Source organism: Pleurodeles waltl, chromosome 3_1, assembly GCF_031143425.1.
Source record: "Pleurodeles waltl isolate 20211129_DDA chromosome 3_1, aPleWal1.hap1.20221129, whole genome shotgun sequence".
NCBI classification, from domain to species: domain Eukaryota; kingdom Metazoa; phylum Chordata; class Amphibia; order Caudata; family Salamandridae; genus Pleurodeles; species Pleurodeles waltl.
The window spans coordinates 1,131,984,297-1,131,997,663 of record NC_090440.1 but is presented as its reverse complement, the minus strand read 5'-3'; positions in this window follow the sequence as shown (position 1 = coordinate 1,131,997,663).

The window sequence follows — 13,367 nt, the reverse complement described above, 5'->3', positions numbered from 1 at the left end:
TGTGTCGTAGGTGAGCACAGCTGCAGCCTGGTGAAGGTCAAACAGCTACATCTCCTCAAAAAGACAATTTGGAGTTAAAAACCTTCTCTAATGGAACATTCTTGTTGTTTTTTTGTGCGAGGAGTACTTTTTTAATTTACCTTTTCAACAACAATAAGTGCCCCAGAGACTCCAACATTTTGTTTCCTGTCTAGCAGGTTCCTCTCAGTGCATTGTCCATCTCCTAGTCACTGTTATATGGAATTTGAGCTGGAAGGATCACTGTCTTTGTCTCTTGGATATTTCACTGGATTAACTTAAGGACTTTGTATTTGAGATTTCACAGGTAAGTTAAAAAACTCTTGTATGATGTTGTACAACTTGTTTTTTGATAGAGGGCATGCACCAGGATTTATTTGTACTTTTATTCGATTTTTAAAATTTATTGTGGTGGGTGGCATGCAGTTTCAGTAGGGGCCTAGTTGTTGTTTTACTTGTAATTTTTCTTCTTTAAAGGAAACATGTTGCACAGTTCAGTACATTTTCTCCATGTTTTGTATTAAAGTTGCAATATTCATTTAATTCACTATATGGCCTAGTCTTCTAATGGACCTTCCAGCTGAGGGCCGAGTAGTACCAGTCATGGCTGCATGATGAAACAACTGTTTATGTGGCGTCTGTTGAAGTGAAACATCATTTAGACCATAGATGGCATTGGATAAAATAATTAAATTGCACAATGTTGTTTGGGATTATTTCATGTTTTTTCTTCAAACAGTGCATGGTGGGGTAAAGTAGTTGATGCTTTTGTAAGATGTGTGTTGTTGTAGTAAAATGTACTTTATTAGCCCATTTAAGTTTTGTTTTTTGAATTGCTGACAATGCTATTTTGTTTGCCTGTGTAAAAAATGCCTTCTTTGTCTGGCCAGTGCGTGAGTGTGTTCGCCACAAGATACCATTTGTCTTTGATCCCCATGCCATGTGGCCAGTGGTCCTTTTTGTAGAGCCAATTATAGGTTTATATGTGTTATTTGTTTTCCATTTATCCTGCTTGTTGTTTGACCACTTAGCGGGCCAGCATTTTGTTTAGGCAGCCAGTGTGCTATTGCCATAGGTCTGCATATGTTCTTTACTGTTGTGGCCATGCCTCCTTGCTGGTTGTTGTTGCTGTTTGACCATGTGGCTGGTGGGCATTTTGTGTATGCACCCAGTGTGCTTTTAGGCCTGCATGTGTTCTTTGTGGCGGCAATGTCTCCTTTCCGATTGTTATTGTTGCTGTTTGACAATGTGGCTGGTGGCCATGTTATCTAGGCAGCCATTGTGCTTTTACGCCTGCATGTGTTCTTTGTTGTGGCCATGCCTCCTTGCTGGTTGTTGTTTTTGCTGTTTGACCATGTGGCTGGTAGCCATTTTGTGTAGGCAGCCAGTGTACTTTTAGGCCTACAGGTGTTCTTTGTTGTGACCATGCCTCTTTGAGGTTGTTGTCTGACCATGTGGCTGGCGTCCATTTTGTGTGTTATGCTTGAGGCCTAGTAGCTTACTGCTCATACTAAATGTACTACATGAACACTGTTTTATATTATATACTTTTTTGTGTTTTTCACCTGCACCACTTCTTACCTCCCAAATCTCAGTGGTTTCTCCTGGTAGTCCCCTTTCTCTAGAATATCAGCAATTATATTTTTTAATTTTTATTTTTAAAAATATTTTTTCAGAAACTTTTTTATTTACTTAATAATAATGAATAATTAATTTACTCAATTGTTTTTTCAATATTTAGTTTTTTTAATTTTTTTAATTAATTTTTTAATTAAAAAAATGAACATTTTTATTTCATACTTTATTTTTCTTAATGTTTTTATTTTTTTTATTTCCCCATCAGCCCCATGTCTTCTATAGGCGCACAGCTGCACAACATTTTCTAAGGATTATTCCATTGTCACCAGCACCTCCTTGAGTGGCACATGCCAACTGGGTGTACATAAAGCCAACAGTTACATCTGTATGTTGTAGTTGTTGCTTTTTCTGATCCTCCACAAATATACATGATGATGAAATGTTATCTCTGTATGGTTTTACGAATGTACACACTGCATTTTTAATTATTTATAATTTAAATAACCACTAAATAATATTGTTTGTACCACTAATTCAACTGCAACAATGGCACTTTTCACAGATGTTCTTCCTGCATGTTTGCTTTTAGGTGCACAAGAGAAGAGAAAGAGACATCAACCACAGTACTGTAGTGTGGTTAGTTTTACGTATATTTTGCGCATTAGCTTCAGGCTTTAGGCCTTTCTGCACTTTGTCCTGAATGTATTTTATTCATTTGCTGACAGCTTAGAGCCTCTGTGAACTTTGCTCTAAATGCTTTTTATTAGGCTTCGTACTGTTATTTTACAAAATGGCCAGTTCTACGGTGTTGTTTTTTATTCATATCACACTGTTTTGCCTACTTCAGCACTGGAGTTCTTCATAACATATTCACTCTGTGCTTTAGTCAAGGATACAGTCTGGTACATTGCCGATAGACGTGGTAGGAGTTTAGATTTGGCATTCCTGCGTAGGGACATTTTGTGATCACAATGACATGTTAGTTATAAAAACACTTCCTTGTCCCAATACACGGAAGAGGGAGATTCTGACCAGGGAACCACAACTAGACGCTGACTGCCTCGTTGCAGATGCTGAACCAGATCACAGGCCTTTGCTCAGGTATGACGGCTTATGTCTCCCTTTTGATTCGGAAAGGCAAGCTAGAAGCTTAACATGCTGTGCTCTAAATAGAACAAGCAGAGGGAGAGTAGAAACTGATAGGCAATATGATTGCTTTGTTCTTATGTTTTACTCTCCTGGTGACTATTTCAATCCTACTATGTTGTATCGTTCTGGTTATTGCGGCTCACGCCTTAATATCTAAAATACAGTTGTTTAATTAAAACATTATATAAAACTTATACTGTCTTTGTCATTTGTATATGAGACCATATTGTAAATGAGAGAGTTGGTTTGGATCTGAGTGACCACGACTTCCCTGAGAAGTTCCAAAGATGTCATGCGCTCGGCTGCCCAATCATCTCTTCCCCATGGGAGAAATGAGGCACTGCTAGTTAGCCAGAGCAAAAACCGGATTTAGGGTGAGAGAGTTCTTTACACGTGGGTCAGACTCAGTCCCCCACACCGTTATCGATCCTGCTGCCTAGAAATCCAGTAGTCTCATTTAGGATAATGAGAGCCTACGCGACATGGCGCCGCCAACGATTGGTCTGGCTCTAATATTTAGGTCCGACTGACTCTCTCGGTCTCATATATATTTTGACTCCTCGGTTCCGTATGCGGAGACGTCCGTGGGGCTGAGGGTTTCCGCCACCACGGGATAGGTACATCCTATTGCTTAGTGGGTGGTTGTTCAAGCTTGAACTTTGAAAGGAAAAACTCCGATATTGGTGTGCCTTCTCTGACCTAGGGCTATTATTTTTTTTTTTTTAACAAATGGCGAATCCAGTAGTAGTAAATATAGCGCTTAATATGCGACATCCGCACACATGTCATCTGATAGCACATGGACTGACAGTCCAGGGGGGTCCGGTCACTTTTGTGGTGGACGCCCATGCAGCCTATAGAACAGAACTTTTTTATTCTTGGGTCGTATTTCCAGCAGTAGATAGGGGTACAAATAATTTTCACAAATATACTGTTGCGAATGCCCCTGGACAATACAGGGCTTATGCATATTTAGAAATACCTTTATCTTATCAAGAACACCATAATTGGCTTGATGGCACCCTCCCACACACAGTAGCACAAGTACGGTTAGGTCCGTTGAGTAATGATGGTCCGACCTGGCCTTTATTGGCTACTTACAAACCATATCCTGCGGTTGCAAATTTGGCAGTGGCTGAAGTGCGTCGTTTATATATAGACTTAACTACAACGTACAGAAGACTAGTTCAGTTTGTGATGCAGACATTAAATACTAATGCAGCGCGTGCTGCTCCGGTGTACCCACAAGCAGTGGTACCAGGAATCAATCCGGCCACTGTACACTCAGTTATGGGCAAAGTACCGGCTAAACGTGAGGAGACTCCATTTTGGCTGGCGCAAAAGATTAATACGCTGGAAGCAGTATTTCCCCATACGGGACCTCAGGATAAACATAGAATTTTGACGATGTGTTTGCCGTATGGGATGGTTCCTCCGGTGGACCTTTGTAATACTTGGGGCATGGTGTTTGCCGCGCTCTACACTACAGCACACGGTACACCGACTTTGGCTAATTTACCGGAAGTGCTTAAACAAATTCAAGATGAATATGGGGCTGCCCCTGCCTTAGATTTGGGCATGCAATTGATGGGCAATTTTGACGCAGTTTCTTCTATTATTTTGAGTAATCTCAAGGGGGAGGCTGTAGCACTAGCTGTGCGAATGCGTCTTTGGGACGTTCCGCAGATTAATAAGGAGCGGGAACTTCCGAGAATTATAGCAGAAACATATTCTAGTATTGGTCGTGATAGCCTAGGGGCTAGACCGCAGCAACCACAATTGCAGAGTAAAAATGATAAAGATAATGCTAAGCAACAGCAACCTGAGGGTGCAAAAAAGCGCTGGGAAAAGAAACAGCAAACACCTAAAAAAGATGGGGGACAGTCTCCGCAACCGGAGACCCCGCAGAATAGGTATAATCTCAGAAATAGGGATAATTTGAAGACGCCTGATCGATATCAATATACTAATACACGCCAATCTCGTTCCTTTCAGGACTCCTCTGAGAAGAGAATTGAGAGAGGTGGGCGGTCAGAGCGGAGGACGGAGTACGTGAAACCGAGACAGGATTCACAACGCTCAGCGGAGGTTTCTGTTAAACAAGAAAAGAAACCGCTGCAACAAAAACAACAATTTAAAAAGAAAAAAGTGGCAGCAGTCTCTGTTAGACATGCCGCTCAAGAAGAGAGTTCTCTTGACGAACAAGAAATGGGCATTAGCACTGTTAGACAGCGCGGCAGAGGTCACAATAGTTCGCCGGAATCTTCTAGAGCATCTGGAGGTGAAAGCAACTGATGACTTCATACAAGTCGAAACGGCGGATATGCGGGTCTCTGATCCTGATCGAGTATATCTAGTGACTCTACGATTAGAAGGGGACATTGACCGCATTGTACACGCCATCTTTTGGGACCATGTGGTAAAATAATATGATGTTCTATTGGCTGAACAAGATTGGCCACCTGACTTTGTTCGCGACTGTCCGGTTGGGGAGGAGGTTATTACACCTTCCTTCTCACCACTTGTTCCGAGAGAACTAGCGGAGTCCTATAGTAAATCATGGGCTCTTGCACAAGCCCCCACCCTATATAGAAATAATGTGGGGTGGGATAAACAATCACCTTATCATGTCATTCCAATAAAGGGCGAACCTCAGCCACAGCCGCAGTATCCTATTAAATTTGAGGCAAGGGCATCGGTTAGGAAAATTCTTACACAATTGGAATACCAGGGTGTCATAGAACCCTGTGTATCGCCCATGAATAATCCCTTGTTTCCGGTTGTTAAACCGGACCATTCACATAGGATAGTGGTGGATTACAGACATTTGAATAGTCATACACGCACATATGCAATACAGAATTCACATAGCACAGCGCTTATGAATAATATAGTGCGCAAGAAATACAAAACAACATTGGATATCTCAAATAGATTTTTCGGCCAGAATATAGCGCCCGAAAGTCAGGACTATACCAGTTTCAGTGCGTTTGGCTCTCAGAAAAAAATTTGTCGTTTTCCTCAGGGATATAAAAATAGCCCAGGACTGTTTTCGGCTCGTGTGACTGAAATGCTACACGAGTTGGACTCTGAAGCATTATCATATGTTAATGACATATTTGACAGACAATGAGATTCTGCAACATCTAAGGTGCGTATCGCGCATTGTTGTGGGATTTGCTGATATTGGCTATAAGTTTAATTTTAAGAAATCAAAGATTGCCTTCCTCAGCGTCATTTTCCTGGCAAATTAGTTATCGAGTGAGGGCAAGAGCCTAGCACCACATTTTTTGGAGAAATGTGCTTTACTGCAGCCTCCTAATATGGTTCGGAAGCTCCAGTCATTGTTGGGGTTTCTGAATTTTGGCAGAACTTACATTCCTGAATATGCTACGCGTATAAAACCCTTGTACGAGCTGATTCGCCCAAATTTTTCGAGTAAATTTTGGACGATTGAGCATACACACATACTGCGAGAGTTACAGAATGATCTCTTAGCAGTTAAACACTTACACACACGGGACAATAAGACACATTTAGTCATCAGGGTGATACCTGGGGCTGTTGGGTTTACGTATGTCACCTTTAATGAGGGTGAGAAAGTCCCGATAGCATACAAGTCCCACTTGTATTCTGCTGCAGAACAACGATTTGCACAGACTGAGAAAATACTCACTGCAGTACAGATGGCTGTGATCAAAGAAAGACCGCTTGCCCAGGGCCAACGCATCATTGTCGTTTCCCCGATTCCGGCCTTAGAGGCTGTTACAAAAGCGAGTGTTCCTAATTCGAAAGCTTTACACCCGCGATGGATACAATGGGCTACGTCTTTGACAGCCACTGATGTGGATTACATATTTGACCATAAACTGCAGACTCAAGAATTTCTTCAATATGAAATAGAGTACCCAGTTCCTGCTGGCACATTGCCTATTGACCAATATCAAGTGGTCATGTATACCGATGGCTCTGCGCAACCAGCGGTTGGGACTAAACAACAGTATTCTGCTGCCTGTGCGGTGGTGAGTGGAACTATGGAGGGGGAAGTGTTCTGCCCCCGACATACTTATACTAAAACCTTGGGAGATTGCACGGCACAGCTGGCTGAGCTCAAAGCTCTATTGTTAGCATTGGAGCACGCAGATCCGACGATTTTGACCTTGCTGGTCTGTGACTCCTACTACTGTGTTCAGTCTTTCAATGAATATCTGCACTATTGGAAGTTGAATGGGTTCAGAGATTCTAAAGGCAACACCATTAAACATAAATTGTTGTGGGGTAAGGTTGCGGATCTGAAAGAAACGCTTCCTAAGGTCCATGTTGTGCATACACTTGGACATCAGCGCGTTGGGATACACGTTGCTGGGAATACTTTGGCTGATGAAGCTGCAAAGTCGGCAGTGGCTGTCGCCACTGTAGCCGCAGTGACTCGTTCGAGTTCCAAACCAGACACAGAGATATCAGCTGCCATAAAAGCTACGGCTGATGGCACGCCGTTTCCTAAAGGATTTCCTTCTAAGTATAGTTATTGCTTGAGTAGTGCGCTACATGCTGTTGTTAATATTCCAGGCATTGGTGTACGTGAAATACCCAATAAACTTGAGAGACCTCGATTAATTTCTGCAGCACATGAAGGGGTGGCATCTGCACATGCTGGTGTGGCTGCCACGATTTCACTTTTACAGGCTCGTTACTGGTGGCCTGGTCTCTATAAAGAGACAAAGCAGTATGTCCTTTGTTGTGACGTCTGTCAACAAATTAAAGCATCGTCGGCTAGACGCCCGCAGCAGACGCCCCTTCTGATTTCAAACAAACCGTTACAGTGTGTGTACCTGGACCATTGTGGTCCGCTGTCACCAGATAGTACATACAAATATATATTGGTTGCTGTAGATTCGTGCTCCAGATTTGTGTGGGTATGGCCACAACGCTCGGCTGACGCTCGGACTGTTATTAAAGATTTGCGTATCTTTGTCGATACATTTGCAGTTGCGGCTTTTCATTCGGACCAGGGCCCTGCTTTTGCCTCTAAGGCATTCAGGGACACCATGGCTTCGTTGGGGGTCCAGCTCCAATTCTCGTCTCCATTTCATCCCGAGGAAAATTCTGTCGTGGAGCGTTTAAATCGTGATTTAAAGCAATCCTTAACAGCCAGGGTTATAGGTACGGGTCGTAGTTGGCTAGCCCACCTGTATGGAGTACAGAGAGCACTTAATAACTTGCCTAGACGGTCACGGGGGGTCGTACTTCATATGAGTGCCTGTTTGGAAAACAAATGTATGTTCCTGATCTAGATGGTCCTGGTGTGGAGGCGGCAGATACGCCCTTTGACATAAATGATCGTGTCACTGTTTTGCAGGATTTACAACAATTCTGTGAAGATAACTCTTCTGCAAGTGCTGCCTCCTCAGGAATTAAGGATGAGCCAGTAACACCTACTGGTTGGATACCCAGGATTGGGGATCTAGTGCGTGAAAAGGTTGCAGTGAAGAAAGAATTTGGTCCTTCTTATCGAGCACCTGTCCCTGTGTTAAGGGTGAGCGGCACGAGAACTGTGATTTTACCGCCGCTGCAAGGGGCCAAAGGAAATCGCTTTGTTTCCATTGATAATGTCAAGTTACAACATGTGGCCGATTCTGCACAGCAGACCAAGAGGGACACCCAGTAGTTCCGGCATCCCTCTCACTACTGGGGAAGAAGTCCCTCTGCAGGTGATTTACACCGATGCTGTTTCCTCTCCGAGCTTGGGGAGGGTGGAAGATGATCTTGCGATTGTTCCACAGACAACGATTAATATGGAGTCTTTTGATCAAGTTGCTGTACGTTCTACTGATGTTTCTGAACATGTGGTTTATAGCGTGCCTAGGAGAGAGCCTCCATCTGCTTCTTTGTTCACAATTGCACCTTTTGCGAGAACTGCCTCTGGCTGCTTCAACGACGCTGATGAAGCAGTGTCCAGCTCTTCGTCGTCGATGTCTTCTGTCCGAGGTCCACGTAAGCTGCTGAGTTGGCTTAAACGTACACATTTTGTTTTTCCTTGGAACTATTTGTGGCTTTTTATGTCTGTAATGACTTTTTTTTTTTGGTTGGGATTTGTAGTTACTTTTTTTCTAGTAATACATGGTCATTTTCTTCCTGATCGATCAGACACTGAGCACGTGGAGACTGTGTTGAGACCACATTTTTCGTCTCATATGGTTCGAAGAGACTTGTCCAATGTGAACATTTCTGCAATACCAATTCCGGATGGGATTGTGTGGGATAAAGTAATGTTTGATATATAGGGTCCCACTGAATTGATTCAAATACCGTATGTCCTCAAGTTATCAATGAATGATATTGTTATACCAGGCATTGTTTCTGATGACTGGGATGTGAAGACAGTAGATTCTATGCTAACGGATTTGCAATATTATACTGTCTATGACGATGAAGATGCTTACCAATTTAGAGATAATAATGGTGACATGTTCTGCTACAACTATTATGGACACCACTTTATTCATAAAGCTAGTAGCCCTAAGTCCATATTTAATTATGTGCAATGGGAACATTGCTCGACTCCTCCACAAGGGAGTTCGAAAACATATTATGATATATTTGCATATTTTTCTGGGCATAATCAACGGGATGCTAAGTCTTACTATTTTAAAGTTACACCGTATTCTAATAAGCAACTGTTATTGACCGATACTAAATTATTGTATTCAAATTTGTTTGTATCTAAACTTTCGGTCGAGGGGTATGAATACTGGTTTAAATCTGTTGACTTGAAAAGTGTTTGGGGTACAAAACATTGGCAAATGCAAGGCAGGGATACATTATTTAGAGCATGTCTTATCCCTGTACAGATGATTTTCCTCAATGACACAGTACAACAGACTAGCTGTTTGGGCTTGGCGACGATTAGAGAGTTGAATTTACCTAGTATCCCTGTCCCTTCCGAATTAAACAACTGGCAGCACTATGTGAATGCTACTTTTAGTGAATTTACGCATTGGGTCCAGAATGGTACGCTTAACACTTCATCGTTACATCCGGGCGGGTGGTTATTGTGGCCTGTAGACACTAATCAGTGTCATCAACGTTTTGTTACCTCTTCAGGGGGGTTCAGGACTAGTAGGGCAGACCCTCGTTACATTTCACCAGAACATGCTGATATAATAACTACGTACAGCGTGGGGAAGCTTTGTCAACAATGGTTGAAGTACTCCACGCTGGATGCAGTTAAGTCACATCTCAAGTTACTGTCTAATGGTACTGATTTACAAGATTTTTTGTCGGGTCCCAAGGTGCCACAGAGGAAAAGGTTCTTATACGAAGTATATAATGAGATTTGGAAACTTTCACAACAGGAGGCTGCTGCCCGGTTGAGGCAGATTGATCAAGATAATCTGCTACAGGCTTTGTCTGTTGTTGATAATGGCATGCATACCCTTTCTGACCGTGTTTACACGATTGACAGCATTGTCTCCTCTGCTATTGACATTATTAAATCAGACATGTCTTCTTTATATCATGCGCAGAGTCAGACACGGTCCATCATGCAGCTGTGTTGGACTCTTCAGACCTTGAAGGCGGGTCGCGTTCCATGGCAGCACATTCGTGCCAAGGAGATCTTTATCTCCTTTAATTTGACTCGTCAACAACAGTTGATGGCTAAAAAGGAAGCAACATATGTTATGTTGAATATTGAGAAATTGGAAAAACTGCCTTTTACGGTGGCTGAGATTCCGTCAGCTGAATGGTTGATTCATGGGGTTATTAATTTGCCTATCTCCACTCTGCAATTTACTTCTTGTTTGAAGCACATTCCGGTGGGTAGATATGAACTATTGGGAGACAGTTACATACACGAGGTGTGGGAGCTTCCCTTTCAATACAGATGTGTTAATGGTTTGAGGGAGGTTTTTCCTAGCGGTAGCGAATGCGAAGCTTCTGTCAGCCATTCCATGGTTTGTAAACAGCTGTCCTTGCACGGAGCGTGTAACGCTTCGATTGCTAACTTAGCTTGGTATCTGAAGGGAGTTCCAGTCCCGGTAATTAAAAACACTTTCCAGGTGCTTTCTAACGGCAGTTACATTGTTCTTAGCAGCGAACGCTGCTGTGGCATGCGTGCAGGAATAGTTTACGTTGTCGTTGTCAACAAGGCCGTTACGTGCTGCGGGAATGTGTTGTTTCCCCCCACTCAAATTAGGGAGGTAGCGGACATCTGGCCTCATATTGCTACTTCCAAGGTTGATTTCGACAAGTTGAGTCGGCAGAAAGCTTTATTGTTTCAAAAGCATGTGGCCCTTACATCTGCTAGCGAGACCTACGCGCTTCAAGTGGCACGGTCATCGGCGGAGATACAGTCCCTTTTGAATACTAACTTTCCAAGTCACTTCGGTGAACTTGTGGGACGTATATTTAATGCATCCAGCACTGCTGGTATTGCTCATTTTTTCAAAGCCGTTGGTGTTGGTTTCGCTCACACTTTCTCTTCCATATTCGGTTTGATACCTTCGGCTATACACTCTATTTTCAGAAGCATTTTTTGGGGTTTCCCAATTACTTTGGCTTTATTGGCTGGAGTCTTGCTATTGTTGCTATTTTTTCGCAATGGCTGTCCCGCCACGACGAGATCCTATATTGCTGCTCCCGTCAGCGCAGCTGTGTCGTGAATGCATGATGCACCATTTTGGAGCTACACTCCTGGGTCATTTGGAGTGTGACTGGTCTCTGTCATTCAGACCAGTTTTGGAATGTGTGCAACCCGTGTTTCGGTGCCTTTGGTGCTCGTTTGAACATGCACTGGCTTTCTGTCTCTCACTGCAGCGCTCTCCAGTGGTCGATCCTGATCTGTTGATGTTCCCGATTAGGGCTCATTCCCAGACTTGTACACTACGATTGCGTTTGCTTCGTGAGGCGGTCTATGAGATTCCCTTCCTGGAGGAAGATGGTATTGTCTCTTTTATTGGCCCTGCATGGGGTGCCACCCTGGATGGTTTTGGGGCTTTGGAACACACCTGCTCCATGGTACTTTGTGGCGTGGATCTTCCGATATTAACATATATCGAAGTGGAGGAGCTCCTACTATCTAATGCTTCTGTCTGACAATTGGATTTTTTTCTTCGGCTAAATTGACACTATATTGAATTTGGCTTTATCGTCACATGTTTCCTAAATTTATGACTTTGTTGTCTTCTTACCTTGTCGAAGTATATATTGTTTATATTTTGGGGCATGTTTTTATGTTATTGGAACCACTTGCTACCGACAAGGGGAGGGTGTAGTGTGGTTAGTTTTACGTATATTTTGCGCATTAGCTTCAGGCTTTAGGCCTTTCTGCACTTTGTCCTGAATGTATTTTATTCATTTGCTGACAGCTTAGTGCCTCTGTGCACTTTGCTCTAAATGCTTTTTATTAGGCTTCGTACTGTTATTTTACAAAATGGCCAGTTCTACGGTGTTGTTTTTTATTCATATCACACTGTTTTGCCTACTTCAGCACTGGAGTTCTTCATAACATATTCACTCTGTGCTTTAGTCAAGGATACAGTCTGGTACATTGCCGATAGACGTGGTAGGAGTTTAGATCTGGCATTCCTGCGTAGGGACATTTTGTGATCACGATGACATGTTAGTTATAAAAACACTTCCTTGTCCTAATACACGGAAGAGGGAGATTCCGACCAGGGAACCAAAACTAGACGCTGACTGCCTCATTGCAGATGCTGAACCAGATCACAGGCTTTTGCTCAGGTATGAGGGCTTATGTCTCCCTTTTGATTCGGAAAGGCAAGCTAGAAGCTTAACATGCTGTGCTCTAAATAGAACAAGCAGAGGGAGAGTAGAAACTGATAGGCAATATGATAGCTTTGTTCTTATGTTTTACTCTCCTGGTGACTATTTCAATCCTACTATGTTGTATCGTTCTGGTTATTGCGGCTCACGCCTTAATATCTAAAATACAGTTGTTTTATTAAAACATTATATAAAACTTATACTGTCTTTGTCATTTGTATATGAGACCATATTGTAAATGAGAGAGTTGGTTTGGATCTGAGTGACCACGACTTCCCTGAGAAGTTCCAAAGATGTCATGCGCTCGGCTGCCCAATCATCTCTTCCCCATGGGAGAAATGAGGCACTGCTAGTTAGCCGGAGCAAAAACCGGATTTAGGGTGACAGAGTTCTTTACACGTGGGTCAGACTCAGTCTCCCACACCGTTATCGATCCTGCTGCCTAGAAATCCAATAGTCTCATTTAGGATAATGAGAGCCTACGCGACAGTACTACCAGACATAAGGCCTTTGCACGACTTGACACATTGTGCACATCTTGACACATGACCACACTGACAACATGGGCCTCTCTTCAGCTTGTGAAACTAAGTGCTACTGCCAACTGACAGCTTCAAGATGGCCCCAAAAAAGGTCCTACCACGAAAGCGGTCAGTGATAAGACATAGCTTCCCCCCGCTGGTATGTTGTCCCAGACCTTATTTGGGGACAAAAGGTGTCCTTGCCGTAATGGCCTAAAGGGAGCAAGCTGGGAGCAGCACTCCAGCATCAACCGCCTAACTCCAAACTAGGCCCAAGTCCAGGTCTGGCACAGAGACAGCCATTCTAATCACGGC